General features: G+C 42.9%; 1 protein-coding gene across 3 annotated transcripts in view; it reads right to left on the reverse strand.

The window, feature by feature from the left end:
- The window catches only part of GNG7 (G protein subunit gamma 7), a 373,686-nt gene that overhangs the window by 275,478 nt on the left and 82,031 nt on the right, over positions 1 to 16,177 (reverse strand). The window contains exon 1 of one of the 3 annotated variants that reach the window (XM_027853090.1): positions 9,284 to 9,359. The exons of the other annotated variants lie outside the window; for them this stretch is intronic. The gene's annotated coding sequence lies outside the window, so the exon portion shown is untranslated. Of the gene's footprint in view, positions 1 to 9,283; positions 9,360 to 16,177 lie in introns of those variants that run through there. 3 annotated transcript variants of the gene reach the window in all.

Raw genomic sequence — 16,177 nt, forward strand, 5'->3', positions numbered from 1 at the left:
GATGAGGGCCTGATTTCAGTGGAGAAGGGGTCATATTCAAGAGATGCTGTAGAAGCAGAAATGGCAAAATCTGACAACTAATTGGACAGCTTTAAAGTTAAAAACTTGGGTGAGAGTAAAAACAGTGGTGTCCTAAACAGGGAAGTCTGGAGGAAAACTAAATTTAGTGGGGAGAACAGTAAGTTTCAGTGTGGACGTGTTAAGTTTGAGTTTGCTAATGTAATATCCAGATAGAACTGTCTAGTAGACTTGAAAAAAACATGAGGGTTGGATATATAGATTTGGAGGCCACTACAGAGAGATGACGATTCTCTATAGAAGTAATAACAGAAATTATGGGAGCTGATGAGATCAGGGTACAGTTCTGGGAGCCCCATTTTAGCAGGGACATTGAAAGAAGCTCTAGAGTTCCAGAGGAGGATGACCAGGATGCAGAAAGGCCCCAGGTTCACGCCATAGAAGAATCAGTTTAAGAAACTGGAGAACCTAAGAAGAAAAATCTTTGGGGGAACATGAGAGTTGTCTTTTGATCTCTTTGTTCTGCTCAGTTCCAGACAGCAACATGAAGAACAGCCGGTGGAAGCTGCATCCTAACAACTGGAGAACACGGGCATGGACTGGGCCGCCTGGATCTTGTAGCGAAGGCCGGACCACGATTCGTTGGGTCTGATGCTCGGGGCATTCAGATTCAAAGAATGATTTAGACTAGATGGCCTGAAATCTCTTTCAACTCTGATGCTGTGAAAATTTGAGAAAATTACCAGGCTGGCCAGATGATGATGAAATGTTTAGCTGTTATACATGGTGCAGCATGCCTGGTAGGGCTCTGGTCTACACAAAGAAAAGAAGCAACCACACAGATGACATTCAGATCTTTAAAGTATGGGCAGCAATTATGGAATTCAGTTTAGTTTACTTCATTTGGCTCCAAATTTCCTTGATCCTACTTTACCCCAGAGGAACACATCTGCTGCTAAGATGAACATTCAGGGGCTCCCTCAATAAGTGTTCCTTGGCCAAATTCAACCAGGAAACACTGCTGGAAGAAGCAGAGAACAGGAGAGGACTGAAGTAAAATAAAGAAGGACAAAGTTATTGTTACCAATGGAAAACCTTTTTCTAACTCAGTATTCTTCAAATGCACTAATGCATTTCATTGGACACAGATCTAGAGAAGGAAGCACCTTAGTAGATCATCTAGTCCAATCTCCTCAGTGAGGAAATCAAGGCCCAAGGAGGTTTGGTAATCTGTCCAATCCCCTTGGGAGGTAGAGAGAACAAGTGCTGTTACTCACATTTTGAACATCATAATAGCAATAATAATGATGGCTGACATTTACATATCATTTTAAGGTATGCGGAATACTTACCATACATTATCAGGTTAAGAATCAAATTAGATAATATATGCAGAAGTAGAAAAGCAGCAGAGCCAGGAATCTAAATCCAAACCCTCTGACTTGAAATCCATCATTCTTTCCCACTCTGTTGCACCACCTCCGTATCCCTTGGATTATTAGGACTAGAAGGGACCCTGGGGACAATTTAGTCCAATTTCCTCCTTGCAAAGAAACTGAGGACCAGGGAGGAAGAGCGGTCTGCACCAAAGGTCCCAAAGCAAGTCAGACGCAGAGCCAGAGCTCAAACCCAGGCCTCCCGATTGCGGATATTTCTTCCAGGTGTCTGGAAGTAAACAAGTCTTTATGAAAGGGGAAAAAAAAACTTCCAAAGTGGCCCAGAATAAAGGATACTATTACAAGTTGGTCAGCCAAGAGTTGTTCTAAGACTGAGGGAAGAACTCTGGTCCAGAAAGAGAAGATAAGCTATTTGACATTGAAATAATCTTCCTTTCTGCACCACTTTGCAACTGTCCTCACACACAGACTTCCTGAGTACCAGTAAGATGTTACCCAACATTTTTCTGGTCAACTCTGTTCAGACCACTAAGGTCAATCTGATGTAAACAAGTGCCACGACCTTCAACTCAGCAGGAGCCAAGGCCTTGTTGGCTCCTAGCAGGCACAAGCCACATTGGTTGATGGAGCCAAGACAGAGGCCCATCCATTTTCTTCTGGAGTCTAGGCCCATGGGGAGCTCTGCTCTGAGGTGATTCATGCACCCATGAGCCAGAGCTGGGGTTAGTGAGCAGAAGGAGAAGTCTTCTAAATCAATAAGCTAAAATTACACTTCTGGGAAGAGATGAGAAGGCCCTGAATGTAATGTATATCTAGGGAACAAGAACAAAGGGGCATCAGAACTGTTCTGGGCAGACTTCAATTATATTATTAGCTCACTGAATAACCTTGGGAAAAGTCGCCTCCCCTCTGGTCCTCGGCTGGGGAGGTCGTCTCTACAGTGCTTCCAGCTCAGACAGTTTAGGTTCTAAGATGCTACTCCCACGAACATTCTGTGTTCTACAGTTTCAGACTCTGTCAGCTCTTCACAATTTATGTGCTGAGGTCCCTTCCCCGCTTTAACGCTATTATTCACATTTTTATCATGCTTTAAGGTTTACAAGGCATTTTTTTTCACAACCAATCTGTGAGGCAGAGAGCACTTTTCACAATAATAATAGCAATAATAATAATGGGTGACATTTCTATATCATATATATTTATATATCATTTCTATAAGCTAAGATACTTAACATATATGTTATAAGGAGGATCAAATGAGATAACATACATTAAAAAGCAATCATCATGATTATTATTAACATCATTATCTTATTTGAGTCTCACAACCATTTTGTAAAGTAAGTACTAATTAGCAAGCCTGCACAACCTGTGGCCTGCAGGCTGCTTGTGGCATGCCAAAAGATTTCTGGTGGCCCATGAAAAATGTAGAGGAAAACAACCTTTGTATGTATAGGAAATCTTTTGGCATGCTGCAAGTGGCCAGCGGGCCATAATCAGCCCATGGGCGGCAGGTTGTATAGGTGTGTACTAGAAGCATTATTGTCCCAAACCCAGAAATGTTAAGTGACTTGCCTATGATCACACAGCTAGTGCCACAGTCTGGATTTGAACTCAGGCCTCTTAACTCTAAGAAGAGCACTAAGAATCTCTGAAGGAGAAAGGTCCCCAGAAGTCATTCTGTCCAATAGAAACTTACAAATTCCTCTCTAATATCCTCACCAAGAGATGGTTACCTAGACTTTGCTTGAAGACCTTTATTGAGGGGGAAGTCACTACCAAAGCAGGAAAGTCATTCACTGTTAAATGAGTTTTTCCTTGCTTTGAGCCTAAATCTACCTTTTTTGCAACCTCTCTACTCACTCATTGCTTGGCTCTGGGGGGGTGGGGGTGGGGGGTTGTAGAATAAATCTAATCCCTTCTCCCATGACAGATTTTCCACAAATACCTTGAATGAACAAATGAAGACACATTTATCAATTACTTACTAAGCTCAAGCACCAGGGATACAAATGCAAAAGCAAAGCTAGGCCCTGTCCTCAAGGAGCTGACATCTTTAGGGTCAGGGCAGGCTTCTTATTGGAAGTAACATCTGAGGTGGCCTTTGAAGGAAGCAAGGAATTCCAAGAGGATTTGCCAGGCAGGGGGGACAGCCTGGGCAAAGATAAAGAGGTGGGCCAGATAACAAAGATAACAGCAGGTGGGCCAGTGTGGCTGGAACTGTGAAGTCTGTGGAGGAGGACAGAGACAAATAAGCCTGGACAGGCCCTAGGCCTCAAGCATATTTTTCCAGGCTTTACAACCTCTCAATCAACAAGCCTTTATTAAGTGTCTACAATGGACCAATACTGTGCACTGGAGACACAAAGACAAAAGAGAACAACAAACAGCCCACGTCCTTGAAGAGCTGACAGTCCAGCTTAGAGATACTTTGTACACAGAAATGCAGTAGAATAATTAGGATAACTTAGGGGGAAGGAGAAAAAGTTTCATGTAGAAGGTAGGCCTCGAGTCAAGCCTGGAAAGAAGCCAGGGATCCTAAGGCTTGGAAGTGAGGAAAGAGTGATCCCAGACATGGGGACGAAGCCAGTTCAGAGATGGAATGTCTCTTGTGAGGAACAGCAAAGGTCCATTTGGCTGCACATGCAGGGAGGGAAATCACGCATGTCTAAGAAGACAGAAAAGGGAGGTTGAGGTCAGGTCGTAAAAGACTTCAAATGCCAGAGAGAGGAGTTTCTATTTGACCCTGGAGAAAGACGAAGTCACTGAAGTGAAGGGCTTCTGTGGACGGATCTGTGCTTGAGGAGCATCACTTTGATAGCCAAGTGGAAGACGGTTGGAAAGGGGAGAGACGCTGGGCAGAGAGACGGGATCAAGGACACACTGCCATCATTCACGCAGTTTCCATGCAATCTTCCACGTCTAAGTCTGACCAGGGTCATTCCCTTACTCTTAAACTCTGCTGGCTCCCTATTACCTCCAGGATTAAATATGAAACCCCATTTGGCTTGGTAAGCCCTTCATCACCTGACCCCTTCCTACCTTTCCACCTACACTTTGCTCCCTTCTATATACTCTATGATCCAGTAATAGCAGCCTTCCTGCTGTTCCTTGAACATGACGTTCCATCCCATGACTGACTCCCTGCCTTTTCGCTGCCTGTCCTACAAACCCAGAATGCCTCTCTCCTCACCTCTGCCTCCTTGTTTCCTTCAAGACTCAGCTCAAATCCCTTCTGTAGGATTTTCTTTCCCTCCTTGTCCCTGTCCAGTCCCTTCCCTAGTCCGACTACCTTCCATTTGCATACATCTGTATCTAAATGGTTATTTGCAAGTTGCCTCTCCCATTACAATGTGAGCTCCTAAAGGGCTAGGATAATTTTTGCCTTCCTTTGTATCCCCAGGGCTTAGCACAGTGTCCCACGTACTCAGTACATGCACAATGTCACTGTGGCCCAGGATGCAATGGATGGCCTTGGCATCTTCCATGTCTGACCAAGCTCCAACCTCCACAGCGCCTGCTTCAGCAGCCTTCATGGCCGTTGGAACAAACTGTTCTCAGGCGCCCATTAAGTCTTCATGTGATTAGGGCAGAGTCCCCCTGACTAGTGGGTTTGAGGCCTGTTGGTTACTCTCCATCTGGTTGAGCCCATCTGCTGAGACAGTTTTACCAAGGTGTGGCCCCCGCACATGCTGCAGCTCGTTGGAGACACAGGTGAGAGGTGGGTGACAGGTGGACACCACAGGTGGACAAGTGGCCCTGAAAGGGCTCAGCAAGCCCTCCCACCAGAGGTGTTAGTCCACCCTGTGCACCCCATACACCCCAAATGTATAATAAGTATTTATGCACTTGATATGCCGTGGCTTCCAATCTCTATCCCTCAGTGCTTTATCTTCACTTTCCTCCCTTCCCAATCACAACCTTGTAGTTAACCAAATAAACTCTATGTTGTCCACCATTCCCTAATCTTTTCCCCCTTGTCCTGTCTCTGCTCTTGCCTTGTTTTGCTAATCCCCAGCCCTGGGTTACTCCCACCACATGCCTCCTACACTCCTATTCATTTGCTGCTGAACAGAGCTGAAGGAAATCAAGCAATTGAGACTACCAGATGCATTACAGATCTATGTTATCTAATGTCAGTTGTGCCCTCATGTCAGCAAAGCAATTCTTTCCCATGTCCCTACCTGATTTTGTCCTCACACTCTCCCACAGGGGGTGCTAGTCCTCCCCGAACACCTCAAACAGCCCTTTCCAGGGCTGCTCCTCCACCACTGGTGTCCACCTGTCTCCCAACTCTCACCTGAGGTTCCAAGAAGCTGTAGCATGTGCAGTGGCCACGGCGTGGTAAAAACTGTCTGCTAAGAAGGGATAAACCAGGTTGAGGTTAATCAAAAGGCCTCAAACCCAACCACTTTTAGAAGATTATTTTGGAAACTGAGTGAAGGATAGACTGGAATGGGAAGGAGGAAGAATAGCTTTAGGAAGGGAAAGGCACAGAGCAAGATGCATATAGAAGGTTATGACCAGTCAGAGAAGGGAGCTTTAAAGTTTTTGAACACGGAAGTGGCACACTTGTGGGTAATGGTGAGATCCTTCCATGGAGTGGTGCAGAGGAGTAGGTCATGGGAATTGAGGAGACTAAAGAATGCACAATGTTTGAAGGAACATTGATACGTACGCTGAAAGCCCCTAGTATGATGGCAGGAGTTAGGGGTAAAGAGGAAGTCTGTGAGCCAGGTAATGAATTCCTAAAGGAAAGAGGGAGAATGACTTGGGGCTGATAGATAACTACCAGTAGGATCTAGATTGGGTGACAAATTTTTCTGCCCAATGTCTGACCAAGAATCCCTTCTATAACACTCCCAATAAAAAGTGATCCATGTTCTGTTTGAAGAACTCTAATGAGGAAGAATCCACTATGCCCCCAAAATAGACTACTTCACTTTTGGACAGTTCAAAGTACTGTATAAGAAAATGTATCCTTTCATCAAGCCTAAATCTAACCCTTTGCAATTTCATTCTAGCTTCTGGGGCCAAGAAACTAAATCTAATCCCACTCCTACAAACTAGTCCTTCAAATATGTGATGACAGCTCTTCTCTCCCACAGACTAGACATCCCAAATCCCTTCAGTCATCCTCATACGGCATGTTTTCTAGGCCTTTCACCATCCTTATCACTCCATTCTGAATATTTTTCCATTTGCTTAGGTACTTCTTAAAATGCAGTCCCCAGAACTTAATATAGGACTCATGATATGACCTAATTAGGGCAAAACAGAACAGAATTATTACCTCGCTTATTCTGGATACTCTGCCCCCTCTGCCAAGGATAATGTTACGGTTTTTGGCTGCCATGTCAACTGTTATTGAGCTTGTAGTCCACTAAACCCATTTCTATTTCACATAGAAATAGTTATCTAGTCATATCCATTCCATCTTATAGCAGTGAAGTAGATTTTGAACACTCAACGTAGAACTCTTACTAGGGATGTTGAGGTCCCATACATACTAAAATATTCACAGTACTTCTTAGATTATGAATTTCATAGCAACTTTTGTGGTAACAGAAAGTTGGAAATAAAAGTGAATAGTGAAAACAACACTCAGAGGCAGCCAAACTAAAAATAATGGCATCGGCCAATCTTTGTCCTGGAAAGACAATGAAACCTACTTCCTTCTGGTTGGCAGAAAGATGAAAGTAAGCACAAAGCCCTGCTTCACTCCATTAGTGACTGGGAAAGTGTGAAAGCATCATCCATTGTCCAGAACCCGTGCACACATGCCATCATGGAAATGGCACACAGGGCTGTGCGCTTGCTCCCATAAATTATTTAACTTGAAAAGGCTACAAGCCAAGATTAAAGTGGAAGGAGAATTGGTGTGTAACTTTTTGTTTGCAGACGATTATGCACTCGATGCAGCCTCTGAGGCTGAAATGCAACAGAGTTTAAATCAATTCTCTGCCACTTCTGTTCATTTTGGCCTGACAATCAACACCAAGACAACAAAGGTTCTCCACCAGCCAGCTTCACATCATCCATACGTGGAGCCATCGGTTATAGCAAATGGAGAGATTCTGAAGGCTATGGATAAATTCACTTACCTTGGCCATATACACACAGGTGATGAGGTTGATGCACACATTGCCAGAGCTAGTTCAGGGTTTAGGAGGCTCCACAGAAAAGTGTGGGAGAGAAGAGGTATTAGGCTGCCTACCAAACTGAAGATCTACAGAGCTGCTGTGTTGATCTCATTGCTGTATGCCTATGGAATGTGGACAATCTACCTGCGCCATGCCAGGAAACAGAATTGCTTCCATTTGAATTGTCTTACAATGAAGACCCCCTGGCAGGATAAGGTACCAGGCACTGAAGTCTTTTCTCAAGCTGAACTGCCAAACATTCAAATCCTAATGCAAAGAGTGCAACTCCAATGGGCTGATGGCATCATTTCAATGTCAAACGTACATTTGCCTAAAAGACAATTTTATGCAGAATTCACACAAGGCAACTGCTCATAAGGTGGTCAGAAAAAGAGTGAAGAACTCTGGAATCAATTTCGAGGCATGGGATACACTGGCACAAGACCGTGCAGCATGGTGTGCCCACATCAGAGAAGTCACTGTGCTCTGCAAATTAAGTAGAATTGCAATAGCTCAGAAGAAACGTGAGATACACAAATTTAGAAAGATCTCCATTCCAAATGTGCATAAAGACTATTTGTGCCCAACCTGTGGGGGAGCCTTTCAAGCTCATATTGATCTGATTAGCCACAGTCGGACACACTGTACATTGACCCCAACATAGTAATGTCATTTTGGTCCTCTTCAAGTATGAAGGACAACCAACCAGAAAGATGGAAGACCATTAATATAGAGTGTTATATATGTTTGTCAGAAAGCTGCGGTTTTTTCTCAATTAATTCTACTTAATTACTTTCCTTTATTACAAGGGAGAGTTCAGCTAAGGGAAAGGAAAGGGTTCAGAAAATCACTGATATTAAAAATCAAAAGGCATCAATAAAACTTTTTTAAAAATTCATCTTATTCCATCAACCCATTTTTCTTCATCCAAGTCATTGACAAAAATGCTGGAAAGCACAAGTCAAGAACAGATCCCTGGACCACTCCACTAGAAGCTTCCCTCCAAGTTTACATTGTCCTATTAACTACTCTGGGTCTGGTCATTCAACCAGCTCCAAATCCACTTAACCTAGGGAGAAGGCTTACTCACGTCACCTTTCTAATTGTTTGCGTCTCAAGTTTTGATTTAACTCAATTTACTTCCATAGCTAAGATGTTACTGGACAAATCTGGCTGTGCTAAGTGCCAGGGATACTAACAGAAAAGAAAGAAAGAACTTGTCCTTAAACAGCACCCATTCTAATTGAGGAAGAGGGTAAGCTACTTCATACTTCCACAATCTGGTTCTCTCCTAGTTTTAGGTCTCCCTGCTCACTTAAAATCACCTCTCCTCTGACCAGACTGCTATCCTTGCCAAGCTCCCCCTTTCTCTTCCCTCCCTCTAGACTCTTGCTGACCATTCTTTCAGAGATGTGATTAAAGATCAAAGAATTTAGAGTCAGAAGGGATTTAGAGATCATCTAATCCAGAGGTTCTCACTTATATGGCCTACCACCCCCTTTTCAAAAAAAAAAAAATTACTCAGCACCCTCCTGGAAAACTTTAACCCTTTAATGTTTTTTTTTAAAATTTGCGTCATTTTAAAAAAATAATTTTTTTAAAGGACCCACCTTAAATTTAATAATTTATTGTAAATTTGTGCGTTTTTTCCTGCATTGAAATTTTGATGACACAACATTGTATCACATAACTGTATAGTATCGTACTGTAAACAAGACTACTCACCTGCTAACACTTGCTTGTGTTGGCACCTGTTGGTGGACTTGACCACTAGTGGATCAGTTATAATTTGCATTTTGCGTGTTCATTTGGAAAATAATGTAATCACTACGACTTTAACTCTGTTACACAACAGATGAAACATGTACAAACGGCTTTTCAAAATCTTCTTATCTTCTCTTCTTTCCTTATGCTTCCACTGCCCCCTTATTTTCATTCAATGCCCCCCACTTGCACCTGAGACTACTACTGCTCCCCTGGATTATTCTAGTGCCCTTCAGTGGGCAGTATCACCCACTTTGGGAACCTCTGAATTCTAGTCTAATACTTTTGTTTTACAGAAGAGGAAACAGAAGCATAAGGAAGTCAGGCAATTTGCACAAAAACATCCACATGTAAATACTGGAGTTAATAATCAAACCCAGTGCTCTAAAATGGGTCTAGAATAAATATTCTTTTTTGTTTGTTTGTTTTTTGCTTTTTGGTGAGGGTTACACAGCTACTAAGTGTCAAGTGTCTGAGGCTGGATTTGAACTCAGGTCCTCCTGATTCCAAGGCCAGAGCTCTATCCACTGTACCACCCAGCTGCCCCCAAAATCCCATCTTTTTTATTTTTTTTTAGACTAGGCAATGGGGTTAAGTGACTTGCCCAGGGTCACACAGCTAGTAAGTGTCAAGTGTCTGGGGCTGGATTTGACTCCTGAGGTCCTCCTGTCTCCAAGGCCAGTGCTTTATCCACTGCACCACCTCGCTGCATGCTAAACGTTCTTTTTACCATGCTAGATTGCCTCTATGATCATAAACTCCATTTTTTTTTTAAAGAAAAAGAAACTGAGACTCAGAAAGGTAAAGCCACTTAACCTGGGATTATATAGCTAGTGTTTTTGTTTTTGTATCCCTAGCACTTAGCACAATACTTTATACATGTTTGTTCAGTAGTGGCTGACTCTTTGTGACCTCGTGGACCATAGCATGCCATTGCTGTCCATGGGGTTCTCTTTGCAGATACCAGAGTGGTTTGCCATTTCCTTCTCCAGTGGATTAAGGCAAACAGAGATTAGTGACTTGCCCATAGTCACACACATAGTCAGACACATAGTGAGTGTCTGAGGCTGGATTTGAACTCAGGTCTTCCTGACTCCAGGCCCAGCACTCTATCCACTGAACATCTAGCTGCTACTTTATACATAGTAGGCATTTTGTTATCATTATTTTAAAAATATTTAGTAGCTCATATTAATACAGCGCCTTAAGGCTTATGAAGTGTTTCCTCACAATAACCCTGTGAAATAAAGGTACTATTAGCTCCACTTTACATCATAATAAGCTTGAGGCCAGAAAAGTGAAATGTGTAGCATAAACTCAGCTGCCAAGACTCAGACCCAAGTCCTCTGGCTCTAGCCCCAGGCTCCTGCCTCAACACCACATTGTTCTTCCCAATGCCATACTCCCAGGGCCCGATCTTGGCAGAGCTCTCGTTTGTCCAACTGTTTGAAAACAGCACTGAGCCTATACCTCCTGTAACCTCAATTCAGTAGTAACATGTGCAACAGAGGTCCTCACTGGGAAGCAGTTCCAGGCTGTCACCACTCCCAGAGGGCAAGGCCAAACCATCTCTTCACAGAAATGTTCTGTGGCCAAGTTTGCCAATCACTTCTTCTTCGGTCTTAAGATCTGGGGTGGGAATTGGGAAAGAAGAGGGAGAGAAGGGCAGGAGAGTATGGAAATCAAGCACCTTAGGTCTGTGCCAACAGTCACTACATCTGGTTGTTTACTGAGCCTGGAGAATTCCACTGTGTGGGTTGGTCTGTTCCTTCTAGAAGAACAGGAAAATAAGAAAACAAGCTTGACCTCAGTGCACAGAAACAAACCACCCAGGCTGTCATCCTTCCTGGTGCAAAGGTAAAGTATATGCCTTGGCTTCATGGAGGGAAGCCGCCAGAGGGACAGTTAGCCGCCCCCTCCCCAACCCCCATCCTGTTTATTGTCTACACAGAATGGGTGAGAAAAAATAGCTAGCCACCAAAAAATGGGGCTCTCACCTTCTGTCAGTCCCTCAGCTTCTCTGGTCTTTGGCTGTGGTCTAGTGGTAAGAATATAGGACCTGATACCAGAAAATCCAATGATTCCCCAAATGCTACCACTCCCCGTGTTGGCTATAAGTAGGTACTTCTTAATATACGTTGGTAGGATGATCAATCAGGGGTCACTATTATGTGCTCCATCCTACCTTCCCATTTTTGGTTTAAAGGGTACTCCTTTCAAACATCTAGACCCCATAGGGCAGCACTTTTTGTCCAGTTATTAGCCACTGCTGACTAAAACCCTTTTGTACTTCAACACTTCCCAGACTTTTTCTTCCTGCCTGTTGGAAACAGAATCTAAGATGAGTCATTTGCAGTAAATGGCTTTCAAGAGTACCCCACAGCTTAGGTATCAGTGCACGATTCCCGAATGCTCTAACCCTTCCCACCTCCTTCACATGTGTGTGCTGTCTCTGCACACTTGTTCATTCCTGGCTCCTCTGCCCAGTTGGCGGTCAGTGTTATACAAATACCTGCCCAGAAAGAACTGGCCAGATATCAGTTGATTTCTATTATCTGAACGCTGCTTCCAGAAGGAAAATGGATGGCTCATGGTGCCTCTGGACGTGGTAAGGCTCCTATGGATCAGCGGGCCAACTCAGAGGATTACATGCTGAGCTGTTCAAGACTTGCATCTCATTAAGAGCAAGTCTCTGAATCAGTCAGATGCAGCATTAGTCAGGGAACTTGGGAACAATATGTTACATACCAAACAACTAATTACGGTGGCTCTACTACTGTATCACTGACTCAGACACGAGGACAGACACACGATCACTGCTTTTGCTACTACGACAATTATATTCTTAGGATTGCACTCACCATCAGTTGGGATGCCACTGGACCCTTTGGGGTAAAAGCAGAGGGTTACAAGTTTACCTTAGAACCTTGGCTTATGACCAGTGGCAACCACTAGGAAAATGAAAGCTTGTTTGTACAACAGTATTATCATAATTATAGTCATCACGACCATTATTATATTAGCATCATATAGTAATGACACTATGAACAATAATAGCTTTTATCTGCATAGTGTTCTACAGTTTACAAAGCACTTTCCTTAGAACAGCTCTGAAAGTAGGCAAGACAAGCATTACTGTCCTTATTTTATAGATGAAATGTGTTTCAGAAAGGTTTAATTCATAGGCTGATAGAGCTGGAAGAGGTCCAAAAGATTAACTAGTCCAAACCCTGCATTTTACAGAAGAGGAAACTGAGGCCAAAAGAGAATAAGCAACTCATCCAAAGGCATATAGTCAGTTAGCAGTAAACAGGCACTAAAATCCAAGTTTCCTAAGTGCAAGTCACAAACTATAAGTTCAGTTCTTTTTCTTAATTACACTATACCATACTACATATTAATCTCTTTCTTCTTTGAATTTTCATAGCCCTCACTGTCTGAATGCCACAAGCCAGCATTTATGTGATCACAGGATTTTAGAATTAGAAGTGAGTGACCTTAGTGACAATCTGTCCAACTCTCTCATTTTACAGATAAGGAAATTAAGGCTCTAAGAGGTAAAAATCACTTGCCCACAGTCAGATAGATAATAAACAAATGGCAGAACTGGGACTTAAACCCAGGTCCTTTGACTCTAAATTTACTGATCTTCTCACTACATCAACCTGTATTTGATTCTGTCCTGGATATTTTTACTATCTTTTGAGAATTGTGAGGAAAGAGTTTTAGGGACTGCAAAGCACTATAAAATGAGAACTGTTACCATCAACATTAATTTCAGTGCTCTTTAAAAGGAAAATGTAGGAGAAAACAATGCATTTGTACTGGCCATCAGACTTTAAAAATGGATTACATTCAGGCTCCTCCTATGGAGAGGAAGAGAGCTTAGGTGGGGTGGAAGGTGAAATGTGGCAACTGAAAAAGCTGGGGCATCAGTCATCATAAAGAAGATAGAACCCTATGTCTCCTTCCCTATTCTTCCTCATCCTATTTAGCCTACACTTTGCCACAGGGTGAACAGGAGATCCCGAGGGGTCGAGGTAGGGGGTGAGGAGCAATGCACTTTGGTGCCTTGAATGAAGTGCCTAGTTGGGCTAACAGGCACCTGGTTCATGTGTATCATGACAAACCAGTGACAGCCACATGTTTTAGAAGGTTGATAAGTAGTCTACACACAGTATTTGATTCCCAGACTGGTTTCTGCCACCTCATACCCTTCTGACAGGTCACCCAACCTTTGTCATGGGTACAGCCTGATGATAAAGACAATGTCCAGGCAACATACTTGCTTATGGACAGAATGTCCTGGGCCTGGGCCATTTGATTCTCACAGGATCAGGTCCCTAGGTACAGAAGCATTCATCCATTAATCCAATTTGCTGTCAAGGAGATTCTTGTTCCAGTATTAGATGGCCGCTGAGACCCTTCCACAGACTTGGAGATTCTACGGTCCTGTGACACGGGTCTTATTGCTGCCTATGTATTCTTGTCTCCTCAGCTAAACTATGAGTTCCTACGAAGGCAAGACCTAGTCTTCCATAGCCACATGTGGGACCACACAACAGAAGCTCACTTAGTACTTACCTAGTCAACTGCAGTAAGAGTTGTAGGCAGTTAAATATTTATTAGGTGCCTTCTATGTGCTGAGCACTGTGCTAAGTACTGGGGATTCTTGAAAGGTAAAAAATAGTCCTTGCCCTCAAGGAGCTCACAGTCTATGTCAGAAGACTAGGAAGGTATCATGGTAATCTTTACTGTGAAAGGGGAAGGTGAGCATGGAAGTGCTGACAAGCAGAATCTTAGACCTACAATGTACTTCATCAAGTCTGCCATTGTCATGGATTTCATATTTCTAAAGATTTTTGTACTCCTGATCTCTACACAGATTATGAATTACTAGCTATCTGCCAAATAACACATTTAACAGTCCCATATAGATTGTAAAGCAGCAAAGTATCATGGAAAGATCATTAATCCAGGGGCAGCTAGGTGGTGCAGTGGATAGAGCTCAGGCCCTGGAGTCAGGAGGACCTGAGTTCAAATGTGACCTCAGACAACGCACAAGTCACTTAACCACAACTGCCTCACCAAAAAAAGAAAAAAGAAAAAAGAAAAAAATCATTAGTCTACAATTCAGAAGACCTGAGTTCTAGTGTTAGCACTGTTCTGATTTGCTGTGTGATCTTGAGCAAGTCATTTTCCTTATCTGGACCTCAGTTTTGTTATACATCAAATGAAGGAACTGAATTTGTACTTCAGTTTCTGCCCTAGGTTTGTGAGGTTAATTCTAAGAAGTGGGCCTTCCCATCCAATTAGCTCTCAAAATGAACAGTTACATAGGAAATGCTGCCCCCAGGCAACTAAAGGGTCAAAGCAAAACCCAATATCCAATTCATATATATTCCAGTAAGATTGATTGAATGATATGAGTTAGATACAGCCAGCCAGGTCTCCAAAAACAGCCAGTGCAGGGAATGAAAAAGCGGCCAAAGCCCTCTCAGGCCTGAGCACATGAGGCCCGCTGCTCCAGGGCTGCGGGGTGCCTGGCTCTTCATCAGCTTTCTCCACTCGGATACACTACCAACGATCACCTGAGGTTTGTAGGAAGAGTCTTTAGCAACAGTCAGGTTTGAGGTTGGACTATTCTGGGTTATAATGAGAAAAAAAGTTCTATTTCTGCCATTACTCCAATCAGTAAGGCTCCACTTTCCATTCTTGAAGACTGAAGAGTACTAATTGGCCAGGGCACACACACCGGTGCTCATGGACAGTCTTTTCCAACTCATGATTGGGAGCACTTAGCCTGAAACACATTCAACAACCTCAAAAGCCTCTGATGAAAACGTGTGTGTGTGTGAAAACCTATGATGGACTGATTCTCGTGGATTACTCAAGGATGACATATACTCAGTAGCATTTGGAGGAGGCAGGTCCTTCAGAATAACCTTGAAAGAATCTACTGTTATCTTACAGTGGGAGAGGGTGGTATAATGTGGATGGCAGCAAAGCCTTTGAGAAAAGTAACCAGGGAAAAAACTCTGTTAAACTTGTGCCATGCAAATGTATTACTTAGGCTTTACAAGTGCCTATGCGGCAAAGAAAACTATTCATTCTTAACAAATACAAGCAAAACCCAGTACAATAAACCACACTAATACAAAAGTTTCTTCTGCTTGGGAAAGTATTCTCCCCATGTTGGGGGGGAGTGGGAGGGCAGTTTATATTTGCAATTTCAGTAGACAACAGATGATGATGATTGTAAAAATGGTTTGAATTACAATTTGTGCATTTCTGTATTAGAAGTTCATACATCAATAGTATCTTAAAACAGCAATTGGGCCCCAGCACTCAAAACAAGGCTCTGACTACTGAAAACAAGCCAACCATAACAAGTCCTCTAATATTCTAGGCATTCTGTGGCCCCCTGGTATTTGGAACTGACTCTAGGCAAAGCCCTGCCCAAGTACAAGCAAGAAATGATCATGCTTTATATTCGACATGCTCCCATCCCCCACCCCCTCACCCCAACCAAATATACTTATCCAGCTGAAGTCAGTTTTAGAAAATATCAAAGTACAGCCTGAAAGAAGAAAAGAAACCACCCAAGAGCAGATTGCCCAGGAAAAAGTTGAAGGTGAAACATTCTCTAAACATTTACTAAGCACCTACTGTGTGCAATGTATTTGTTGATACTGAGAGAAATATCATTATAAACAAAACCTTGCTCTCTTCCCTCAAAGAGCATATAATTTAATCAGTATATAAGTCACTACACAGATAAATCTATCCATTTAAACACAAATGTCCAGGGAATACACTATGCCATGAGATGAGCTGAAGGAGCCATGACTTCAA

This window comes from Vombatus ursinus, unplaced genomic scaffold (genome assembly GCF_900497805.2).
Source record: "Vombatus ursinus unplaced genomic scaffold, bare-nosed wombat genome assembly UNPS02009918.1, whole genome shotgun sequence".
NCBI lineage: Eukaryota > Metazoa > Chordata > Mammalia > Diprotodontia > Vombatidae > Vombatus > Vombatus ursinus.